Genomic DNA, 27,667 nt, shown 5'->3' with positions numbered 1-27,667 from the left:
GGGAGGCACAAAAACGTGTTTGTAATGGTTTTCGGTCAAAGTTAAAATACAAAATAACCTTGAAGTGCATGATAATTTATAATTTGGTGAAAGAGTTAATTAAAAAAAAACTAACTAAAATGATGGTTAAGTCGTTTTTCCCACGTCATTTCGTTCTTTTTTAATTGTTTAAAGGTTTACGCCCCTTTTCCTTTCTGAAGTCGATATTATGTTAATTGTTTTTTAGTTTTTAGGGTTTAAATGAGCATAATATAAAATTCTCACATTTTGGAGTGATCTATTAATAAAAAAAAGATTTGACGCATATTGGTGGGCGTACGTTTCGATCCACATTAGTGCATGCACGAGATCAAGGCCGTTACGTATACAGCAACTAAAATGCAGCACAGGATATTTGACAAGTATATATTTTCAGCCGGGGTCGATCCACTGCAGGATGAAGGCCTCCCCCAGTTCCCTCCACTCTTCTCGGTTCATTGCTTTTCCCTGCCACGTACTTCCACCAAATCTGACAAGTTCGTCAATCCAGCAGGTTTTGCGGCGCCCCTGTGGCCCTTAGTGCCCCTCGGGTACCACTGGATGACTATATTCGTCCAGTGGTTGTCCGTTCGCCGTGCAATATGTCTGGCCCACCGCCATTTCATCCATTTGGTGACCACTATCACATCTCTCACTCTTGTTTGGTTTCTTATCCACTGGTTTATTTTGCGGTCCTTACGCGTTATGCCCAACATGCACCTTTCCATGCCACGTTGCGCAACTCTCAATTTTTGTATCCCTCGTGTGTTGAGAGTCCATGTTTCGCAAGCATACGTTAGCACTGGTAGCACACATTGGTTAAATACTTTACGCTTCTGGCATATTGGAAGGTCGCTCTTGAAGATATTACTTAAACGTCTGAATACACTCCATGCTAGCTTAGCTCTTCGAGCAATCTCGTCATCTATGCCTCCATCTACAGACATTTGCTGTCCGAGGTAGACATAGCTGTTGATCCTCTCGATTTGATTGCCGTTGATGAAGATCGCTTTTGGATCGGCGAAGTGGTTAGTCATTACTTTTGTCTTTGACTCATTAACCTTTAAACCTACTTTCAAGCTTTTATTTGCGAGCTCTTGCATCATGGCCTGGAGTTCTTCTTGAGTTTTCGCGAAAACAACAATATCATCTGCAAAACGCAGGTGACTGAGGTATTCTCAGTTGAAAAGGATTCCTCTTTTTGCCCAGTCGATGCGTCTAAATATATCTTCTAGAGTGGATGTAAATAGTTGGGTGAGATTGTGTCACCTTGACGGACACTCTTGCTAATTGAAAATCTACAGGATGGTTTATGAAGCTTTACACTTGCTGTTACATTACTATAAATGTCGTTGAAGATGTTTATATAGCGTCTAAAAATTCCTTGGTTATATAAGGCATCGATAATAGAAGATTTGACAAGTACTTATCTACTTATAATTATTTTTACATTTTTATTTTTCATTAAACTTGACTAAGTAGCAAACATGTATTCTGAGAATATATTTACTATATCGAATAGATTAGGCATAGTAGATTTAAGCCGTGAAATGTATGGGATGCGCACAGGTAATTTAATAGTATTAAAATACTGTAAACATACCTTTACATGTGTAATAGCTAATTTAGGTATGACACTGACCAAAACGAAATAATAAACGGTTTCGATACACTGTTTCCAAAGGCGTACTAAATTCATATAAATAAACATGTTCTGTCCAGTGGCGGTCCGTGTAGTATATCTGGGTCAGTGGGTAAGATAGGCCCGCTAGCCTTAGCGGGATGTTAACATGACTGCGCGCCATGCCGTATTATTATGTGACGTCATAGCACGTCACAAAACGTTTGTGGCTCACGTACAGAAAATTATTTATAACAATCGTTATTAGCCAATTTGATCGATACGTCGGCATTGATTTTGAACTAACATTCGTACACCACTTAATCATAAATTGTTTTAGGATGACCATCAATGATCGTCGCGAATAACTGTACAATGTAATTTTGAGAAAAATAAAAAGTTAGTAGGTATACTAACATAATAATATAGTAACAAAATATTAAATAATAATATGATATACTTACGTCGCTATTGAAAGGAAAATATCAATACTTTTTAACGTGTGATCGATGAATGATTTTCAAAGTCATCATCAGCCGGGGTCAATCCACTGCTGGATGAAGGCCTCCCCAAGCTTTCTCCAACTCTCTCGGTCCTGTGTCGTTCGCTGCCACGTATTTCCGCCGAACTTTACCAGTTCGATTTCAGATTTTCAAAGTAAATTGTAATAATTAGGTAGGGTTACTAAAGCATGATTCTATACTTGACGATTTGACAGACAAAACTGATATGTATCTCAAAACAGTGTTGCCATTTTTTCAAATTGGAATTACAGTACAGAACCTTAAAAATTATAGTATTTGGGGAAAAAATATAGTACGCGTTGTCATCTGTTGAAAATGTTTAGGTTTTTTTGTTCCTCAGAAAAAAAATAACGGATAATTTGAGAAACTCCGATACCCCTTTTTATTTAGATACCTCTTCCGACCAAAAATGCTTACCGACGAATTCAAGAAATTTCGTTTTAAACCAAAGTCAAGAGATTTTTTTTCCAAGTTCTCCAAATCATCTTATATTTTGAAATTATAGTACTTTGCACAAATTTATAGAACGGAAATTAGTACTTTTTAGATATTTTTCCCGATATAAAAAATTATATTATTTTGGGCGTACTATACCTGTTTTATACCGTACATAGTACGCGGACCAAAATTATAGTACAGATACTATAATTATAGTACGGTTGGCAACACTATCTCAAAAAGTAAACTCAGTTGAGTTGTAGTGCCGATGATGATAATTTATTATTATTAATTACACACCTTTAAAAAATAAGTTTATTTGCGTGTTTCCAAATTCCATCACTAGATGTCTCTAATATAACTATATTCCATTTAATACGAAATTGAGAATAATATTATGATAAAATTGAATCTCGATTTACCATGCACGAAAAATTCACAAAGCATGTATATTGTACACTGGCAATAGTGACAATGAAGTTCTTCGAATCGCAGAAAATATTTTTACGAAAATACCTATTTCTTTACAATATTAACAAATTATTAATCCGTACAAATCGCTCTTCATTTTGTATACCAGCGTTTCCCATTTGGTGGGTCGTGACCTAGTTTTTTGTTGCAGAAATAATATTCCGGATCATGGCAGATCGTATCGTCAACGACAATGAATACAATTCTGTACCTTTTCTGCTTGGATGTGTGAACGTAATAATTTAGCAATTACTAAATATTTTTCAGTATTTCTGAAAATCAAAACACTAGAAATATTCCACATTATAAGCAAAGATCAATTAATAGTTTTGGGAGGAATGCTGAGCGTGGACATGGCGTGATGTAAACACTGTTCATAATGGTGACCATATACAATAAATAGATAAGCTCGCCTAAACACATCCATGAGTAGGTATGACAAATCAAGATAGTTAAGTCAATTAGTTTTATAGTAAGTTCTTGTCTGTATATCGCAGGAAGTATGATTTATTTACAGTTGAACAGCTCCAATAAATATTACGCAGTGATTGTTATATTAATATCTTTACGATAATCAGTTAACGACATATAAGTATTCCTTAATATGGATAAATAGTCCAGTGGCGTAGTAAAGCAATTGTATACTTTTATATAAAAGCGTAAGCTTTGGCAACACACCATAAATTCTGAGATGCCAGCAAATATTAAATTTAAATTGTATTAAATACATAACATTTTCTATATTTATTACCTGATTTGATTAGTTTGTAATTCAGACATGCATTTTATGATGCTGAATACTAATTTACATTTTATATAAAATTTCTTAATTATTGAATAATTCATTTAAGGATTATACAAAAAAATATTTAATTATCAATAACTAATACAAATAAAATTACTACTACCTATCTTAAATGATTTCTGGTTGTTTCAGCTCAGTTTCTTTAGTTCAGTCTTACCAGTACGATCTCCTTATTTTCATGCCACCAGTAATTATCTTCCTCTCCAGACTCCAGACTGGATCACTCCTAGAATATTGTATCAGAAGAAGTGAAGCCCATGAGTGTTTTTGTTGCCAAACTCTTCCAATATTAAGACATTTACAGGCATGGCTGTCCACAGAATGCACAGTACTTATTCTCCGCTAATAGTACATCTCAAACACGTTGAGTATATTTTTTTAAATCGCGTGGAACACTAAAATCGCGTGAAACACTTATTGAGAATATCAGTTCTTTGACGAGTTTTTATGATGGTGCGGTTTTCCAATATTTTTACTTATGAGGTTTTAGGATATCACGGTTCTTCGCCTAATTTTCTTAGACGTTCATATCAGAGTAATATAAGCTAACATATTATTATGATACTGAAATATCTTTTTCGGCCATATGCGCCCCTTATTTGGAGCATATGGATACCACGAGGCGCCTCCAAGAATCCCTGTCGCTCGCCAGTCTTATCGCATCGTTCCAGGTTAAACCAGCATCTCTCCGCCGAATACACTCTATATAGATAGTATTTAGCGGCCTTCCAGGACGCCGGAATTCGGTCGGTTTGAAGAACAGGCAGGCCAGGTTGAAATTATCTTCTGGCATTCGCAGCACGTGGCCGAGCCAGATCCAACGTCGCCTCTTCACTCTAAGCGTGATGAGAGGCTGCTTGGTGCGTTCTTTTATCTCCTCGTTGCTCCTAAAATCAGAGTATCCGTCGCAAACATCTGTTTTCGAAATTCAGTATACGGTTGCTCTGAGCCTTCGTAAGGTGCCATGATTTGCTACCGTAAAGCAGCACCGTCAGAATACAAGCGTCAAATAGGCGGCATTTGGTGTTGACAGTACAATCGTGAGTCCCAGATACTCCGCATCGAGTTGAATGTTACTCCAGCCATTCCCATTCGGATAGCGAGCTCTCTCTGCAAAATGTCATCTCCCGTGATGAATCACCCAGGTATTTAAAGCTGTCGACGCTGGACGACAACTGGCTCTGAAATATCTATTCATCTAATATTACGTTTGGGAAACGCTGCATTAAACTGTTAAAGATAATCGAGCGGTTAATATTGATGAAATATTAAAGAAAGATAAGTTTTTTACATCATTTTGTTTTCTCAATCATGAAATCATATCACACTTTCGCGGCAACGAGCCGGCACACCGGTTGTAAAAAAATGTAACTGCCATGCAATTATGTGCTAATAATAACAATTTTATTTCATTCACTCGTTGACGACAAAGAAAGAAAATACGTGATAGTGAGACAGTCTGATGTTATGAATATTTTGTTTAATTATATAATATATTAGATTAGTATAAATACTAATGAACAACGTTTCTTTTGAGTTGACTAAAAGTCATTGTAAAATAACGTAATATGTAAGTATATAATTTCAAAAAAATATATAATTTTTTAGATTCTTCAGTTTTGATTAAATTTATTGCAATATAAATACTATCGACCGAAGATACTTGATGGAATTTGAATTTAAATTATAATGGATTTAAGTTTTGTACTATTCTATTTGAGTAGTAAAGTAGTGGAATAGTACAAAACTTAAATCCATTATATTTTAATAGTATTAATATTATAATACTGATCTATTTTTTTTTATATAAATACTGTTTTAATAATATTTCTTTCTTTCTAAATGTCATGTTGTGAATGCCTTAAATTAATAATTTGTAATGTTCACTACACGTAAAAAATAAATAAAAATTTGAATTGCGGCGGACTTTTAATTATTAATTATTCTACTACTGGATTTTGATATATAAAAATACTAATGATTAATGCACAATAAAAATCATATACAAACAATCATAATACGAGTATTACGTTGAAATATTATGACAGGAAATTTAATTCATTATAAAATAATATAATAAGCATGAACTGTTAAACTTGACAGATATTAATATACATCCACCAAGATTTATAGATATAACTTATGGTGTTTGATTTTATAAGGCATAGCAATTAATTATTATACATCTAAGTAGTAGATTGAATAAGATTCTGGTTAAAGTCTTGTGCATGCTTGGTGACAGTTAGTCGGCCTTGTGACCTAACTGTGCGACTTATTTGATCACAAAATACATGTATCAAGTACCTAAAGCTAATATAATCGTATTTTAATTCAATTGCATTCAAGTTTTAAAACTGGTTATATGAGTAAACTCTTCAAATAACAGTTTTAATATGTGAGCCATTTTCCGTTTTGTTCTTGCGAAATATCCTAAATTCCATAAATGGTATCCATTAACACAAAATCTTTTGTAATGTTGCAGCAAATTATTATTTGATTACGTTATGTAATTATTTTTACTGGCAGCCAATAATGCTCAGGGTTATTTAAATCAAGACAACCGAGTAATTCTAAAGTACTTATAGTGAATATCAACATGCTTTGTTTGTATTAAAAAAATGTCGATACATTTTTAAAATAAAGAGACTGTTTATTGATTTTTTATAATAGACACGTATAAACCAGTATTTAAAATATTGTAACATGAACAAAAACAAATTTTGAGCTATATGACATATTATATTAAAAAAATATTTCCTGTAAATGTCTGTCTTATCATATTGATACTATCTGATTTGTTTATATTTGCCATCTTGTTGCGTCTATTGCTATATGTTAGCGATACGGTGGTAATGTATTTGTTTGAATCCATGGCATGGATTTTCTACTATTCATCTAGTTTCCTCCCACTTCCAGAACATAATGACAAGCAGTGGCGATGGGTGAAATAATTATCGTACTGTCCGACAACAGGATCTCGTCGATGACTGGAAGTCGCTGTAGTCGCATATATAAGACTTATCAGTGACGTACCTGCCATGGCGGCAATGCGTGTTTAAATAATGTATCGGCTCTCTTTTTAGATGCGACTCCTTTTCTTCTACGCAATACTAATTTATTAATAATAGTTTTAAAGTTTACTAATAATAATTTTAATATCACATCTGATCGTTTTAGACATATTTTTATCATAAAAAGCATCACATTATGTAAATTGATAGATTCGTACACCACGGAAACGTTATGTGAAATGATTAATTTACCATGAACCATGGATATTGGATATATTGGATATATTACCATGAACCATGGAATTAACCATGGATAGTGCGAATCAATTTATTTTTCTTTTATTATGTAATGATGTATAGCTAGACACACAATTATTTAATTAATATACATTTATAGAGCGAATAGTCATATACAAGTAATATTTTTATGCTAATAACTAGTGCCGAATTCTAGAGTAATAAAAGAATTCAGAAGTTCATGTAAATATATTAGAATATATCTACTATAAATACCTACTATATATTATATTCATCACCATTTATGGCAGCTACAGCCCTTGGTCTTGGCTTCCTTCAAAAACTTCTTCTATACTGGATGATCCAGCACCGACACTTTCCAGTTGATTTGACTGAGCATTTTTAAATCTCCCGTGGCGCAGTCCAGACATCAAAATTTGAACCGTCCAGGTTTTGCTATCGGGGGTTGCGTATATAGCCCGCCTCGGCGGTATACCCTCTGGCTTTCTATGCACGTGGTCGATCCAGCGCAGTCTCTGCATTTTTATACGCCACGTGATCTATTTGGCCCCATAAAGTAGTGCACATCTCCTCATTATACCCTGATCTCCAAAATGCCACTTTTTTGAACAGCCCCAAACAAACTTCTCAAAACTCTGCTCTCAAAAACCAACTATAGTTGTTAGATATATAATATTATGTTTATTACTGTCCAAGTCAGTACCTAATATTAATATTTTTGCTTGTTGTAATTGTTTAACCAGGGAACATATAATTGATGGGAATAGGCTGTCTCTATCGGGTGTGGTATATCGCGGTACATATATCGGGTGTCAAAGAATAAGACATAAATTTGAACTCGTATTAAAAAAATATGTTAGTATTATTTAAAATGAACCGTATTAGTTTAATGTGTTAAATTAAAGTTTTTGTCAAAAACGTTATTCTTATCATTGATGTCTTGCCAAAATTCTTATATTCAACTATTTATCTCTCTTTTGTGTACCATTTCTTTTTATTGGTCGAATATTAGAAATTTTGTATATATGTAACGCCAAGTGTGCAAAATTGACTATTACATGAAATGTGCAAAATTTAGCCTAATTCATGTAATAGTCAAGCCCGTTGCCTTATTAATGAATTAGGTAAATTATCTGCCGAGTGCGTGAATTTGCCAGGGTGTAGAATTCTTAAACTGTCAACATGACAGTAGAAAAAGTAAATTTAATACGGATGGTTTTATTAGTTATAATTGGACATAATATAATATTATTATTATTAGGTTAGGTTACGTTAGGTTAGGTTTTTTAATTCTGAATTCAACACAATGTCCATTTTGAGGTTAGCTAACAAGTGTCGACAAACTATCAAATCATACTATCACAAACAAACAATCGACCATTGCACGATTGATACCCAAGCACGAATCAAATCGCGAAAATACCTTTTAATAAAATTCTTCCGTTATCATATTATAGTTCTAGATTTTTTTTGAGCATAGTTAATGGATATGAACGGCATTGTAGTTATTGATTGGTATATTTTTATATAATCAATGACATTTGACACATTTGGTTAGTTTGATTAGTTGCAAAAAACACCACCGGAGCGCGACCATCTATTTTGACCAATGCATGAGCATTTGACACTTTGGTTTAGTTGCAAAAAGCAACACCGTAGAACTACTATCTAATTTACCCAATGCATGAACTAGGCAGAAAAATAACTGCCGAACTCACGCACTTGGCAGATATTTTGCCTAATTTGCATTTTTCATGATTTAGGCAAAATTTTGACCATTTCATGTAATAGTCAATTTCGTACATTCGGCGTAACATAATATACAATAATCTCCCTAATATAAACTATGTTCATGATCTATGACATGATAATAAAAACATAGTACTACATATAAATAAAATATATCGTATCACACTAACATGCTAAAAAAAAGACTCTAAAGTATATGTATTTTTTGCATTTTTAAAGTCATGTTGTTTTATACTTGACCAAATAATAATTATTGAAAATAAACATGTGGCATTCGTTAAAATGGCAATAATTATTAATCTTATTTGGTTTTTGTGAGTTGGAAAGTCCTTAAAAAGTATTAAAATTTAATTGTTTTAGTCAATGCACTTTACCAATGCTATTGTATCTGTTTCGAAGAAAAAGTGTCGCAATAATTGATGTCATTACAGATTTCGTCTTTTATTTAGACAAATGACTTTGTAATGATATCACCTTGACCATTCTGCACTTTGAAAAAAAAAACATTGGAGGCTAGGTCAACAAAAAAGAAAATCTCTTGCAGAGTGTTAATGAACAATTTTCTTTTGTTGAACATTGTTTTTTGTCATATTTATTATGCCATTAATTTTGCCGTTATGTAAATTTTACAATTCGATGGATTTATCAAAAATAATTTAATATAACATAATATATTTTAATAAACACATTAATAGTGCATGGCAGTAGATATCAGTGGCGAAGGCTCCATAGTAGGCGATTATTTAAAGCCTACCTTCTAAGAAAAATAGATCTTCAAGTAACTAATTTAATTTAAAAAATAAACAAGTACACAGAAAAATCCATCCAATTTAGAGTCATCTATCGTCAGAATTTAGAAATTTTATTTTATTTATTAAGGTTTATAACCATTTATACCAATACTAGCGCCGCCTGGATTCAACTGTATTATGAATTAAGTTGACCCCTTTTCCAGATCTGTTTTGTATGACTTCAGTCTCATAGCGCCAACTACTATCTGGCTTTTTATTGCGAAATCATAAGTTGTTTAGTTTGCACTTAGATCCCTAGGGCACATTTATTCAAAATAATTATTAATAAGATAATTTAAAAAATAATTTCTATGGGATTCAATCACATATAAATATTGATTGTTAAAAATATAAAATAATTTATCTTACGATTTTTATGTATCAGTTATTTATACCAAAGTATGTGTATTAAATATAGAAGTATTTTAAAATGTCTAGTTTTACGGGTTAAATTATAAATTGTTATGGAACATTTATACACAACAACGGATATTTTCAAAGATGATAGGTAATATATTTTGAGCGTAGGTATGTTACGTTTATAAATGTTTAGGAAAATATATAATTCAAACTAATTGCTTATTTACAAACTAATTATATCAAACTAATTGAGCTTTTGAAATTTCATCGATTTAGGTACCTACCTATTCATCAGTAGTTATTATTATTAAACTGGCGCTAGGGGCCGTTCAGGTCCATGGCCGACTGCACAACGTTTCTCCAGGCATCTCTGTCCAGCGCTCTCTCTTCCCAGTTGACTATCCCCAGCCTTTCCGCATCCGTTTGAATGTTGTCCGCCCATCTCCGTCGAGGGCGGCCAAGAGGTCGAGTGCCAGCTGGTGTGTCTTTGTAAATCCTATAGAGAGTAATAATAACATTGGTAACCCAATAAGTAGTAATATTGGGTTATCTTCTTATTACCCGTAAATATATCTGACAAGCGTGGTTAATCCACAGTCTACCTCTTTTCAAAAGTCACTCTTCGCCACTGGTAGATATTATCAATAAAAATATTTAAACGTAAGTAAGATTAGAGAATTGTTAAAATATTTACAAAGGTTCGTTTAAAAATTATCTTTTTTTTTTTAATATTTAGGTAAATTATGACGTTTGCTCTTAGAAAGAGTATTTATACAGATTGAAATTTCTTTAATAAGTTGTTAGCCACTATTAATTATAACTAAGATTCGTATCCAAACGCCCATTTAACAAAAAAACATGTAAATATGATTCAGTGGGTCTTTTAAGCGATATTTTAACAGCAGCAAGATAGGTGCTGTTAAAATATCGCACTTATTGCAACAATAAAAACCAGCTTCGTGTAATTGTTACAATAAGTGCTAATATTTTGATACAAACCTACCCTAAGTTTGATAATATTTATCACTTTAGCGGTCGATAAGCATAGAATAGACCCACTGGTACGGAATTCGGAGGCAAGATTTAGAGGCTAATATTATATATAATAAACCATATACTAATTAATATTCTATTTACTGTGATTATTCAAGTCCGCCTGACTTTTAGATTTCGATCAGTTAAGATTTAAAGCTAATTTTAGACGAAAGTAAATTTCTTTTTTTTTATCTAAGTTTACCTGAAGTGACAATAATAATTTTCACAATCCAATGTACGCCATTCACAACTTTACATTTAAAAATATATTCAGACATAGACACTCCCAGTATACATGTGAAATATTATTATTTACTTCACATTATTTATGCTATGGTATACACCCAATAGGCTAGTATAGATACTTATCAGGTATTAGAAGGACACGATGTGTTTATAAGATTACGGTACCTACTAAACTTTGAACGGTATTATTTTATTATCATATTTTGAATTCGATTGTACTTTTCTATTTGAATATTTTTTGCATCCGGGGTATCGTTTTTTGACATCTTCAGATACTACGCATACCCACCATTAGCTAATGAACAATTTTATTAACAGTCAGCTGATAGATGAAACCTGAATAACATAAAACAGATTTAAATGGAATAGTACAAAATTTAAATTCAAATTCCATCAAATATCTACCCTCGATCGATAGTATTAATATTAGAATATTAAATGGTCAATCACATGAAATAATTATTTATAACATTAAATTATAGATACGTATATCAAGTAAGATATTAAATACATTGAAAAATTAAACTGATTGATAATAAAATTAATATTAATCCTCTCTAATGAGAACAAAAAGTTTTTATATTCGATTTGACGATAAACAACATAATGTATAACACCTACAAGTCGAAGATAGAATGTATGTCCTTGAATATGTATTAATAAATAACAAGGCGGTAAAATACTATTGAACCCAATATAAAAAAAGTTACAAATAGAATTAGAAACAAGAGATTTAAATGTAATCAGAATGAAATTAATGACTCTACGGTATTTATTAAAAACTTCGCAACATTTTTGTTATCATGATGCGTACAGCAACTAAGCCTAAGTATAAATCTCGCAACGTAAAATTCGATAAATAATTATTTTCATATTAAAGATAATTCGTTCATTAGAAAATGTATGATTTTTTAATGAAGATTTTTTTTGAAAGTCTGTATTGATTTATCGCGTTAATTAGACTACGCATCCATACTCAATTATATGAAGTAAGCGAAATAAAATGTTACCCCATATCCACCTAGAAGTTGTGATCGAGATTTATCGTCTCGAGAATTCTCGAGAAATTGTTCCAAGGAAAAATAAGTAAACAATTGACAAAAAGAATTTGAAACAAAAAAGACCTAGTGATCCGAAATGGAATCTTTAAAGACTAAAGAAATTCAAAAAATATTGCTGGATGAAATAATAATATTTCTTGAACAACTAAAAAGCTCGAGAAATAAAAAGCTCTATATCAACCCGTCATGTGCATAGATATATTATGCAGCTATTGAATGTTCCTTTTTAAGTGAGAAAACTCGTGTAAAAAAATTGCCGCGCATAGCTAAATCAAGTGAAAAAACTATGTAAAGTTTGTGAATGTTATTATTCGGTATAAAGCATTTTTTTCTAAAATTATAGGAATGAATGACCGTATATAGAAAGTTTTCGTATATCTAGAAACTGTATAACATCTCAATTCGCTTTTTTATAATAGACGTTTAGGTTTTTTTCATACACTTGCAACACATAATAATTAGAGGGAACATTAGATAACTTTATAGGCGACGAAATTTTTTATATTTTATTTATGTAATTATTATGATTTAAAATAATAAGTCACGACAGTAATGACTTATTGTATATTAATTTAAAGCAATATAAGTACTGTGGTTTTTAATTTAATTTATTTATTTCTATTGTATTTTATTACATCTTACTTACATACTTTACCATGTTAGATCCTTAATGAATCATATGTGCCTCCACAGAGAAGAGGTTGTATTAACAGATTTTTTTTACAAGAAATAGATGTTATCCACTTGCTCAATCTATTAGGTTCATACTAGAGTCAGAACTCCAAGCACAAATTGACAAATAACCTGTGTATTTTCCAGACTCAGGATTCGAATCTGGGACCCATGACATTATAAGCCGCTCGGCCATGGTCTAAACTGATTAAATATAACAAAATTTAATAATAAGTTAATGGATTGCCACTTAATTTTATTCTGAAATTGATTCTTTTTTGCTACACTCCGCAATACATTATAGATGAAATCAGTGGCGTATAAAAAATGGAGTAAAGTAAGTACCGAACAAATAACTGTTAAAAAAATACAAGTAGTAAAATAATGCCTCTATTTGCGTGTTGCAGATGGTTATTATTTACATCATGCGATCAAAAGTTGATTGAAGATGTTCTGCAATGATGAACTGTTTTCTATTAATTTAAGTGTTTTATAAAAAGTACTTTGTATTATTTTATCACGCTATATAATATAAAATAAATAAAAAAACGAACTTGATTTAATTCGTAATCTTCACTTAATGTGTTTAAAATACTATCAAAAATGTAATTTCACTTTCGTTCAACAACTCGTCATTGTTCATATTGACTATAATTTTTGTATAGCACTTTCACAATAATTTGACATTATAAAATAGTTAGCAGTGGCAAGCACCGTATATCGTTAGAAAGTAAACGATTCGTAACGAAAAATATTCATATATACGTTGACCTTAAGGTGGGGTCTGGCACACACCATCCTACCGACGTAACTAGGATCTTTTAAATAACCTTTTTGCTTTGTATCAAAAATTTTCTGATGTGGTTAATCTAAATTCATTTGTTGGATACGATTTTACTAATCTTTCGAAAATCGTTGAAAAGTTTTGGATGCTTTAGTGAATATTGTATAAATTGTTTTTTTTACGATTAATGGTTTTTAGTCGTTCGCTTAACTGTACTAACTCATTAAGGACTTGTACTGTATTAAACATACATTCCAAAATAATATGCATGTTTTGACCATCACCATTTAGATGACCACTCTACGCACTAGACCAAAGTACATGCAATGATAGTGCAATATTGTGAAATTTTTTAATAAATAAATACAATTGATATTATACTCTAAAAGAAGCAAATATTATCACATATTTATTATCTGAGAGCGCGAAATTCTTTCTACACAGAATATAATATTTTGTATTAAATCATCAATGTGTGACAATATTAATATTGTCACTGGATGACGCTAGCATTTTTCATATATTTTGAATGCCAAAAACTATACTTAGTGCAAAAATTTCTGGAGTTATTATAGACGTCGCTAGTTTGCTTGCATTGTGTTTAATATGTATAATCAAAATCAGCCAGGAGCCACTCCACTGCTAGGCGAAGGCCTATACTAGCTACCCCATTTTTTCGATCCCTTGCTATTTTCCTCCACGTATGTCTATTGATATTCGTAAATTCATCGATCCAGAGAGTTAGTTCGGTGGTCCTGTAGTCGTTTAGTGGCTTTAAAACCTAATGTCTAATTTAAAAACGGACAAATAAAACAATCGGCATTATAAAATTTATTGCATATGGTGGTTACTACGTACCGTAATTAAAGTATTTTTTTATTATTCAAGACTAACGTTAGATAGTCATTTAGTATCAATTCCTTTGTATTGATGATTATCTATGTAGTTACGGTAAACGTTGTGAAATGTTGTATATTAAAAAAAGTAGTAGTTTTATTATTTATCTGTTTGGCGTTTTCTAATTTTCAAATATTGATGATTTTGAAACAGAGTTTTTTGTCTTATTTTTTAGTTATTAATGTTGAAAGGTGTATTAAATTCATAATATGTAATTTAAAAATGTACGTATATTATTTGTACATCGCGTTTCCTTTCAAATAAAAAAAAGTAAAAAAAAAAACTTCATTGAATTTTGTATAATCTTATCATTAAAGTGCTACTTGATGAAAATTTATGAATCCAATGAGTACGTTAAATAATAATTGTTGTGCAATGCAGAGAACGCACAGTTTTTATTATTAAAAGTCACGATTTTAGAAAGAGGGCACAACAGTTCAATGTTGATAGATGTTCATGAAATAGATATCAGACAAGAAAAAAAAGAAAATATACTTCTATCCAATGACATAATATAGAATTAACTTCTAACCTATACGAATATAAAGTGAGCAATACATAATTTTTAATGTAAAAATGGAATAAGACGTACGTAAGATTAATGAAATTATATGTTGACACAATTTGCAAGGTAACCTACATAATATATATCGTAAATAATCAAAGTTATTAGAAGATAATGATATTATATTATACATAATACTATATGACTCGCCTGAAATGAAATTTTTGTAATAGGTCAGTTTATTTATTATCTGGCCAAGAGCTTGTATTTGAGAATGTAGAGTAGTTTATTTTTGTTATATTTATAATACAATATCGACTCTTTAGAAGAATATTCAGATTCTTTTTAACATATCAACCGTTTAATGAATTCAACAAAATATAATTTCTTTGAAAGTTTATTTATATAATAGAGCGTTTTCTTTACTTAATATAATTGTAAATTATATCGTTTGTTGATAATCATAAATATTAAAATAAATTATAACCATTTTCTTTGATTATTTACATGAGAACTGTTCCTCCACATGAATTTTATCAGATAAGTCAGTGCACTTGAAAAATAAATGAGTATTAGTTTTAGCATAAAATGACTACAATAAATTGAAATTGATTCAAAGTTAGTAGTGAAAAAACATGTTTTAAGAAACCATAATTAAATAATATTATACTATCTATAATGTATTTATATATTTACGTTTTTAAAAGTGGACAGGTTGAATAAAGATACTACATTAAAAACATTCATAAGTATAGTATAAGTAGTTATGAAACAAAATATCATTTGAACATATTCCCTCGTGATTGACTTCAAATAATACACGATCTAGAACTTATTATGAAGTAAATTAAAATGTAATTCACGTAGGTACCTTTATTTAAAGGCTATTGGACTCACGCATAAAGTATTATTTTTACTATACCTATAATTATTATAACACGCATTCGGCCAAAATGTTAGATAAAAGTATGAAATGATATTAAAATATTTCTCAAGAATTATTCAAAATTCCGGTAAATTATTCATAAAATAATCTACCTTAAGTTTTAGCAACCGAATTTAAAAAAATAAGTTATTTAAAACCATCGTGATTTTTACAACGTTTATTTTTTAAATAAACAAAATAGTAAAAATAAATAAATTTGTAATAATATATTTGTTATAATAATAAAAATACAGTAAGAAGAGTTTAAAGAAAAATCTAAACCTCGACATTCTAACTACATGTACTTTTAAAACAACACACGTATACAAAAATAAAGAGTTAGTTTACATTACACACACATCAAATACCATAATTTCACCCAATCATTACAAGCTTAAAGCTCATAGAAGCAATCACTAAAAGCCCGCGTTATATTGTTCCAGATCGATCGCAGGCCACGTGTGTTTTCGCTTCAGACTACGGGTTTACATTGGACTGTGCTTTCAAAAAATCTGGACTCTTTCGAGTGAGGAACTTAGGGGGCGTTAAGGCGCATTTTGGCTTGGGTAAATAAAATTAAATAAAAATAGCACATAAAAATGAATACTAATAAAATATATTATAAATATAAACGAACAATTGTATTATATATGTACATATTACGGAAAATCTTTTTTCTACTGAACTGCTTATTTTATTGTGCTTATTATTGTATACTCATTATCAATTGTTTTCAGATATGAGTTTACTTTCTTTGCTATGTTTTATTATTTATTTATTTCTATTATATTCTTCAGCTTTAACTATTAATGAATATTTTTGGACTACTAACAAATCACTATGATTGAAATTATATTAATGATTATCAATATGTATCCAAAAAAAAACATTTTTCATTATATCCTTTGCACTATTTTCACCTTTCACCTTTCTATCTTTTGTATAATATGTTTTTTATAGCTGAATAATATGACAATTTTTCTTTTATTATATACAATACAAAAATGGCATTTGGTCAATTTATTATATGTGAAAAACTGGTTTTAAATTATTAGAAGAGTTTGAAACATTAATTTATCTCTTGAAATAGTGAAAAACTTACTAGGTACTTAACCTAATTAACCATAAAATCAGTAAGTATTATCATTATTTCAATAATTATTTATATTTAAGAAATCTTAGATCTCAGTAAACTTGGTGAAAGTGTATATATTGAAAATTATTACTTGTATCATAATTTGACTGAAGACCATAGTTTTATTTGTGAGTTAAGTAATACTGATTCAAATATATTATTATAAAATAACATGTTTGAATTTCGTCTCACCTAAACTCTATTATACATATATTTTTATGAAACCATTATAAGTCTACATATTTTTACTTTTTAAATGATTTATTAAAAAAAAATGATACAGAGTTAAAAATATATTATGTTTTTATAGTAATGCATATGCCATTGAAAATTTTCCATGAGTTTTTTTATATAATATGAAAATAGTTTCAATATCAATATTTGGTATTGAAATAACAATTTAAATTGTATACATGCTTAATTGCTAAGATTAGATTGTCGAAAATTACTGGCTTCTTATATCATAATCATTTAATTGATATTAGAAGCATTCATTATAAAACTATTTAACATAATATATGTTATCTATAATCACATTATTTGATTTTAAAAATATTGTAATAGACAATGACACAAAACAACATTAAATAATTAATTAATTCAACTAATATTTCAAATATCTTTTGAAAAAAACATGTTAGTATCTATAATAGTATGTACCTACACTTAATATATATAATTTACTATTAAAATGATACGTATGGAAATATGCATTTAAATGAATGTCTTGTATTTCTTTATATTATTTTTGCATGTAAAATAAATCTGTCACTATATCTGTTTGTCTGGACTAACATTTGTGTATTTGACCCTAGTACATGGAGATGGATTAAAATAAAAATATTTTTTTTTTGTAATTATAAACAACCATGTCCTTGATTTTACGTATAAGGTTGTTGTTAGTAATTTTGAACAATCACAAACACCCAAACATTGAAAAAATCACATTAATATATCGTATCCTCACCAGGTATCGAACCCAGAGCTCCCGGATGATACCATAAATATTGGTTAATATAAAATAAAGATACGACCATAAATCAATATAAAACAATATATATTTTGAAGTACGCTATATTTATAATACGGTAAAATAAAGCCGAATTATAAAAAAACTGCCACATTATGTCAATTTTGGATTTTTATCACAAATAATAATTTATTAGTTGTTTAAGGTCTATCTAAGTCAAATGTATATTATAGTGAATACAAACTGTCATATTATTAAAATTTATCATCCATTAGGGTTAATAAAAAATATTAACGTATATTGCATACTTTCATATAAGTAACTTTCAAATCAAACAGATGACAACATACATGTTACTTACTGGGTTACACAATGGTTTTATAGATAATTTACGCTAAATAATAAAACCTTTCATAATGATACCCAGATAATTTGGATGTCATAGTTTGCTAAATCATCGAATCAACATTACAGACAATTAAGAAGCTTAATAATATAGTCAAAAAACTTCTGATAGTAGCAAATTTATAAATATATAATGATCAAAGAACTTGACACACTTTATTAGATATAAAAGTATTCTGAAATATATCCGACACTTGTCATTCTCTCACACAATAATTATTATTGCTGCTGAGTTTCAATTAAAATCCAATTATTAATGTTATTGCACAAAAGAAGTTTCATTCGTCAATAGTAATTAGGGTAATGAAATCTCTTTACATGTTCATTTTATTAAATGTTTCTCGCAGATTTTTATATAGATAATAGTGTTTTCTTATGTTTTCGTGCTGAGACAGATATATGAGTACTTATATTAATTCTAACCATTGTGACATGTTTTAGTAGCTGGGAAATAGATGAAGAACTGTTAATAAAAAACAATAATTCTTGGAAAACAGAGAATGCTATGCCAGAATAAATAAAAATATTATTATGATTTTATTACTTAGAAAAACAACATCATCATCATTTATGGCATTGCAAACCTTGGTGGGTCTTGACTCCTTCAAAAACTTCCTCCATCCTGGGCGATCCAGCACCGACACAATCGAGCATTTTTAAGTCTCTCGTGGCACAGTCCAGTCATCTCAATTTCGGCCGTCCAGGTCTTCTCTTTCCATCGGGGGTTATATACATAGCCCGTCTCTCCAATATATCCTCCGGCATTCTATGCACGTGGTTGATCCAGTGCAGTCCCTGCATTTTTATATGCCACGTGATCTTTTCGCCCTCATACAGTATGTACATCTTTTCATTATATCTTGATCTCCAAAATGATTCTTTCTTTAATAGCCCCAAACAAACTTCTCAAAACTCTGCTCTCAAAAGATAATAATAATAGAGAAAAATAGATATTACACAATTAAAAAACAACATAATGTTCATCATTATTCGTGGCGCAACATCTAGGGAAGACCCTGACCTCCTCGAGTTATCTTACCCAGTTTGGTCTATTCTCAGCAATCCTCCTCCAATCTGGGGATCCAATTGCTCTGCATCCTGAGTCAAGCCACCCAACCAACGAAATTTGAGTCTTCCAAGACTCCTTGCCCAGATGGGTTTGCAATTTCACATCAAAAACTTTCAGGACCTTCCATTTGTTTAGGCCCAGTTTAGTCGAAAAAAATTTATGGTTTGGATTTGATTGGTTTTTCAAATTCCTTGTAGACTTCGTGGTAGCGATGTATGCACCATGGTCTATCTAAATACCACTTTTAGAATCTTTTGTTTGAAAATCAGAAGACTGTTTTAAGGCATGTTGTTTTTTCGCAAATATTCTGGCTTTTTTATGAGAAGTTGATATCAAAAAACGCTAAATTTAACACCACATACCAGAAGTGAATTTTGCAAGCTAGATGAATAATCAAAAATGCTAGATTTGACAAGAAAAATGCTTATTTGGGAACACTGAATGGTACCCAGATAATATGTAATGTCTAAATTAAGTTCTATACCTAGGACCTACGAATACAAATGGATTAAAAATAATTCGTTTTCAACTTATTTTTGTGTCTATATTTTTTATCTTGTTATTTTTTTGGTATATCATTACTATTTGTATTGTAGCAATCTTATTTGATAGTAAATGCGTGTTTGCCAATTATTTATAGTTGACAATATTTAACAACAAGATTTTTTTTACTAAAAAGATCTCATTTTGGTCAGCACATTTTTTCCACATATCAAAAAAATTAGTTACGGTCCAAAGAGAAATACATAATTTTATAGAAATCAAAATGTCTGGTATATCAGGATGAAGTAGAGCGTAACACCATGAAGCTTAAATATGGTTTTCAATTGTTGACGTATAAAATGTTCATATAGCAAAATAGTGTTATGCTGACTAGAGATTTCAAAAAATAAGTCATTTCAGATAGTCATTAGGCAGACTCAATTATTATGGTTATGATATGAAGACATTAGCATTATTATTTTAATAATTTCATTGGCCTTTTGATTTCTTAATGAATGGTATTTAGTTATTTTTTCTCGTAACGAAAATTGATGTAAACGTCAAGTTTAGTAATAGTTAAAAATGGTTAAAATGGGGGTCAGCGATAACACTTTGTTTTTATTGTAGGTAAAAGATTTGATTACTGAGCTTGGAATAGGCATTTTGAGCATAGATGCAATAGTTCGAGCAACTAGTTAACAAATATCGGATAAGAAACCTCTCCGTACGGTGGCCAAAATCCACTTCGGACTGTGAAGTCAATAAGGGTTGGCAATCTTTATAAACTTTCGGGGCACAAATTAACTTTTAGTTTTAATAATAAGGCCGCACTAGTCGTTAAAAGAAGATGTGAAAAATATCGAACTAACTGAAGTACACGGTTTGAAAAAAAAATATGAAAACCACATCTTTTATTCGACGAATAATTCACAAAATCGGAGAATATAACATTCTATAATATATTGAACATATATTACTTGAAAATTCTTCAGGGTAAACAGGGAATTTATAATTTGATAAGCAATTCATGTAAGACCTACTAGTTAAAATTATCGTAATTAAGTAGGAGGCCAGTAGTTTAATTGGTTAAAGCATATTAGCGCGATACTAGTGGATATACGGGTTCAAATCCCGCCGGGCGTCGTATTTTTTTCAAATGTGATTGTTTCTAGTGGGTATATTATAGGTATAACAGTATAATAAAGGACACATATAATACAGTTTATGCATCACTAATGTATCTATTTCTATGCATAGTTTGACGTGTGAAATTTTTTTTCCATAGCCAAATTATTTATATTAATTCGAGTTGCAAATAAAGATTAAATAATGCAGATCAGAATGCAGAAATAATCATTAACCAATCGAAAAGAAAGTTTATTCTTTAAATTTTGCTTGTTTGCATATAATAAGTGCTTTCAAATGTGATGCACTATTAAAAAGTTTATTATAATTAAAGTAGTACCACTTATTTATTATATATTATGTAATACAACTGTATTTTAACGCATTTATAAGTAAATACTAACTCAAATAATCACACAAGTACATATTTAATATTATATTGAAATAGATTTATATAAGATGATTATGTATCATAATTATTATTATTGAAGCTATCAGAAATGATAATCGCTAGTCACAATACCTACTCAAACTTATTGGAAACATTTATAGTGTACAGTGGTTTTGATTTGTTTATTAGATTTTATTTAAGATAAAACATCGATTGTTTGTCAAGTAAATAATAAATACATTTTATTTAAATACTAATAAGGTATATAAATCTAAGATTTTGGCATTATAAAAAAACGCGGACAACTTAATTATTATTTATATAAAAATGCTTTTTTTTTTTTTTTTTTGTGATTTTACCGAGGCTTTGACTGCGACTCGCTGTCATATCGCCTCTTCTCTTCTAGAAGGGGATCCTTCGATCAGGTCCTCACTCCTATTCTGTTAAATGGCTTTATAATTATTTTGTCTAGCTCTTCCGTCTTTCTTTCTTTCTTCTTTAGACGCCAGTGTTTTATGCACCAGAATCGCTCTCCTCCGTATCCATCCCTTCTGTATTTTCGATACATCGTGTAATCATTGAATTTCAGATAGTCTAATTCAGACCTCAGCCAAGTCTCTGAGATTAATGCTATTGAAATTTTTTGTCTTATTAAGTAGAGTTCTATATCATCCTTTTTTTGCTTCATACTTCTGGCATTCCATTGTAAAATCCTAATTTGTTTTTTATTATCCATTTTGCTCCAGAACCTCCCCTAGAATTTCCTTTAAGTGTCCTTCTTTGAATTGTTTGCATACCCAGTCCACTGCTTTAATTATTAGTTGTTTAATGATCTGCTGCCAGTCTCCCCCTTTCAGCAAGACTTTCATAATTTCTCCCATCGCGTTAACCTCTGTCTTCCCCTTTGAATTTTTCTTATTTTTTGTAGGCTTTACGCTACTACCTGTAGATATTATTGTTGAGCCTGAAGCTTCTACCACCGCTTCTTCTTTCTTTTTGTTTTCCTTAGTTTTTTGAATTGTTTCGCTTTCATCTCTTCCTACGATTTTTTTTTGTTTTAATATGTCAGCATAGCTATTATTTAACATATTTTTTTTTGCTTCCTTGAAAGGTATGTTCATTTTTTTCATTGCTTCTTTGCAATTCTTTTCCTCTTGCCACTTTGGGCATTTTTGGCTGTTTGCCGCGTGGTTACCTTTGCAATTGATGCACGTAATTTCCTCATTTTTTTCGCAGGTTTTGTGGTTTTCACCACACTTAGGGCACGTTTCTACTGTACGTCCGCAATTGTTCGCGATATGCCCATATCGCCAGCATTTGTAGCATTGCATAACCCTGAATACATACGGTTCTACAGCAAAAGAGACTCCATATATGTAAATTGTTCTCGGCAATATTTTCTCCCCAAATTTAATACTGACTGACGAGGTCTTTGTCAGCTCTCCTGTATCACCTTTTCTTGTCAACCTCTTAAGGTTGATTACTTTTGCATCACTTTTGATTTCCATTTGCAGTTCTTGGAGGTCCATATCAATATCGACTTTTCTTATTACTCCATAAGAGCAGGAGTCATTCTCTTTGGTCACAAAACCGAGATCTTTGAGTTCTCCAGCTTGTTTCACTTTATCTGCTTCTTTTTCGTCTTCTACTTGGATGTACGTCTTTAAATTTTTATTGTAAATTTTCTGTACTTTTACTCCTGCCTTATGCAGCATCTGCGCTATTTTCAATTTTAATGGAATTTTACTTCCCGTCGCTATCATGACGATGTTTTGGTTTCCCTTTGGAGTGACCCCAGAGTCTCTTCTGGGTTTTTTTCCAGAGGTCACCGTCTGCCATTCTTCTTCTTTTTCTCCAACCACTTCCTCTTCATCATCGTTTCTTTTCTTTTTCGTTTTTTTGGTTTCATTCACTTCCATCGTGGTGTTTTCCATTTTATTGCTTTTGCCGTTCACGCGGTCTTGGAATTCGCGCAACAGTGTGAACAAAAAACAGTGTGGACAACCCCTCGCTTCACAGCGTTTGACGCACTCCCCGCACAAAGTGCACTATCCGTGCAACAATAAATATTTTTCACTTTTTCTCAAGCACTGGCACTGATTGTCAAAATCACATGGGACCACACATGTTGAGTTTATTGTCAAATTCATTTACAAACAATATTATTTTTGTTGTATCCCGTATTTATAACCGTTCGCGAGTAACCAGGCGAATAGCGTCCCGAATACGCAAGCGAAGTTGTACAACCTCACTCCACCGCTGTTGGCTTCCGACTGTAAAAATGCTTTAGTGATTATATTTTTTAATATGGTTTAAAATAAGCAATACATTTGAGTTGTTCTAGAAATAAAGATAAATGAATTGGACGTTAGTTTAATCTGAGCAAATTAACACAATGTAAAAAAAACCTAATACGATCGTTATGTAGGTACCTTTTTTATATTGACTTACAGACCAGTATAAAACAAAGAAAAAGTTTTTTTTTTTTTTTTTTTTTTAAATAAAATAGGATGTGATAAATTTGTGTCTTGTTTTTGTTATAATATAATTTTTCAGTCAGTTTTATTCAGATTTTAATTATTTGGCTTTAACTATGCTATCATAATGTATGGGATCATAGTTTTTAACACCATTTCTACGTGTGAATTTCAACATGCTCTTTTCTGCCTTCCCCATTCGATACAATTTGTATGCAGTATCCTAATTATTAAGTGTACAATGCAACCCAACTAATTTAAGTAGTCTAAACTCTAAATGACGATTAATGGAACAATTTTCCAGGGCTTCGAACCGGTTTTCTTTCCGGTTCAAGTAAAAAAAAATATATATAGGCCCGATTCCGGTTTTTGTTCCGAAAAAATAACGGATTTTCCGGTATTAGATTTTTGGTTCAGCTCTGAGTGATTAATTTTGAAATGTTTTTATCCGTATTAAAATTTAATTTTTACGATAGTTTTAAACATTTTGTGGTACTTGTATGATAGCCTGGTGCCACGCTCCGAAACCAATGATTATGATGCACCACACGGCCGTAGCCATAATTTAAAAAAATAATATATTATAAATTATGAGAATTATGTCGAAGTGCGTCACGACAACTGAACGACGACCGAAGTGGGGAGTAAGTTCATGCTAACGCGCTTGTTTGAACATGTACCGAAAAAACGATTTTTTTCCCGGTTCATTTCCGGTTTTCGTTCCGACAAAAATAACGTTTTTTTCCGGTTTTCGGTTCAGTTCTGGTTTGAAGCCCTGCATTTTTTATTAGATCCTCATTTCAATTAAAGTATATTTTATAAAAAAACAACTTTTGTAAAGAAGATAAAGGTTATTATTATTGTTTTGAATACATTCATAGTATATAAGAATCGTGGTAAGGAAACTTTTATATTATGTTTTTTTAATATAATAATTACCAAAACGTGCATCATGCCTTAGTAATTCAATTAAGAATCGATATTATCTTAAACCATGATCAAATTTGAATTAAAATATAATTCCTTGTAAGGCTATTAGGAACAAAATTTCCCACACAATCCATACAAAATAAATCAAAACAAGATCTTCAATAATTAATTATTATTATGACAAGTAAAAGCGCGTAAGTCCAATACCAGGGAGTGATACACAGTACGTTGTTTGACCGGCCTGAGTATAATTAATTTTAATAGAAAGGCGAGACGTCCTTGCTAAGTAAGTTGTTGAGGTCACTCTAGCATAAAATCACGATTTCGACTCGACGTACTATGATAATAATATGTATGTATATTAAACAATTATTGTATTACAAGTGCATCGTCCGGAATATAACTGCTTCACGCGACGATTAAGGTGATTCATTAACAACACTAAAGCAATGTAATTAGTATTGTGTGCTAGCCATATGCTGCGTTCAAGAGAAGAGTATCTGATAATATTCCACAATATGTATTTTGTTCATAATTATAATGATACTATCATGTATCTATATTCAAATCAACGAATTGTTTTTTGATTTGTGTATCTATTTACTATTTGTATCCCTCTTACAAAAGTTGGATAGAACACAATTAAAAATAATACTTAATACATTTTTTTTTAATATTATTTTTAATAATAATATAAACCAGTGTGGTGTAGTGCTAAATAAAATAGTGCAAGGTTGTTATTTAAAAAAAAATAATGAGTCCGCTCCCTATTTTTTCAAAATCATTATCAATACAATAATTACTCTATAAATACTGGATCTGTACTGAAAAAATCGTAATACTATTGATAAAGATTATTGATAGACAGAAAATCAAAACGACGTCACGCCAAAGATCAAATTTCACCGCACTAAATAGACATACATTTTTTACCTCAGAATTGTATAATTTATGTTCCAGTTTAAAATTAAAATTAAAATTGTCTATATTCATGCGATTGACAATATTTATTATGTGTAACATAATAATATTGATGATTTGTATAGGAAAATTATTATACAGTGGAAGCATGGGCGATTCACATGGGTATTGGTATCATTTGACTGCGAGTCGATTTTGCCGTATCCATCGTGCCACTGTAGAATAATCTAGTCAGAAGTTAATGGGAGCTATATTAATTTTGTGTTTAAAAATATTTGATAACTTTGAAACCATAAATGCATTAAATAAAGAACATAATATAACTACAATATTTTTTTAATACAACTGAACATTATTTAATTGTTCCCAATTAGACGAACACAATTTTTCATTTTTATTTCAAATAATAATTTTAGCCTAAATTTAGGTTAATCAAGTAAGGTTTAAATTTCATTTTCCCAACAATGACTAAATCAGAGTTGTCTAGTTATAGTATTGAAGTGACAATATGTAATTGGATAAAAAAATAATTAGAGGCGTGTGATGTATGTGGTTATACCCAAAAAAATACATTCTGCTTGAACAGGCTTTCAGCCAGCAGTGAAATGATTCACACCACCGCCATCTTTAGATTTATAGAACCTGAGCATAACTTTTTGCACAAGCACCGAGTGGTCCACTTTTCAGCTGTCAAAATCAGATTCCAGATTGCTTGACATATTAATTCGCCCTTTCTCGTTTTAAATTGAATTAATAAAAAAATCTCACATCAAATATATTAACTATCAGTGTTATTAATAAATAACATACATTCCTGTTATTCATCAGCTGTAAAAGTCAGACTAGTCCTTCACACAAAAACCGGTGGTAATATCTATTTCCAAAAAATATGTAAGATTGATCTATGCATTACATTTGTAGAAGGTGTCTAAATGCTAGTGTATTATTTATCATGTCACTCATCTATCCAAATCAAACCATTCCCTGTGTGAACACGATAGACGCGTCAGTATGAGCACTCTATAGAACAATGACAGACAATGACAGATCATCCATCGACAACAACGGGAGGGGCGGAAAAAGTAGGACCAGTCGTTGTGAATGTATCGGCTTTCTACTTGAGTCGGCAATGTTCACACACATGATAACAATGAATGATCATAGCCCTCACAAGGTATCTAGTTGTAGTATCAAGGTGACGATATAATATATACTTTTTTTTAAATCGTTGTGTATCATATTCATTTTAAATATTGTTAGTTTAATTAAAAATTTTATCGAGCTTGCGTTATTGTTCTATTAATATGTATTCTATCATAATATGTTTTAACGTTGGTTATTTGTTTTCTCATAGTAATTTTATAACAATAAATTGCTACTAAGATACAAGTTTCAATGAAGAATCGTGTTGGCAATTTATAGATTAAGAATAAACATAGCAATAACAAGAAAATTAGATGTAGTATATAATATGTGTACAGTGTTTCTTTAACCAAGTAGTAAATAGTAAAACAAGGTATTAAAAGCAATAATCACATCTACTCGATTTATTATGCACAATCATTGGCTCCGTCAATAATGTATTTTATT

General features: G+C 30.6%; 1 protein-coding gene across 1 annotated transcript in view; it reads left to right on the top strand.

The window, feature by feature from the left end:
* The first annotated feature begins 16,623 nt into the window (after positions 1 to 16,623).
* LOC147065691 (uncharacterized) overlaps positions 16,624 to 27,667 on the top strand; it is a 44,373-nt gene continuing 33,329 nt past the window's right edge. The window contains exon 1 of the mRNA XM_085956886.1: positions 16,624 to 16,737. The gene's annotated coding sequence lies outside the window, so the exon portion shown is untranslated. The remainder of the gene's footprint in view (positions 16,738 to 27,667) is intronic.

Source organism: Rhyacophila brunnea, unplaced genomic scaffold (genome assembly GCF_057557595.1).
Source record: "Rhyacophila brunnea isolate RB1 unplaced genomic scaffold, BYU_Rbru_1.0 scaffold_6, whole genome shotgun sequence".
NCBI lineage: Eukaryota > Metazoa > Arthropoda > Insecta > Trichoptera > Rhyacophilidae > Rhyacophila > Rhyacophila brunnea.
The sequence above is the reverse complement of the archived record's forward strand: the minus strand, read 5'-3'. Positions and strand labels throughout refer to the sequence as shown.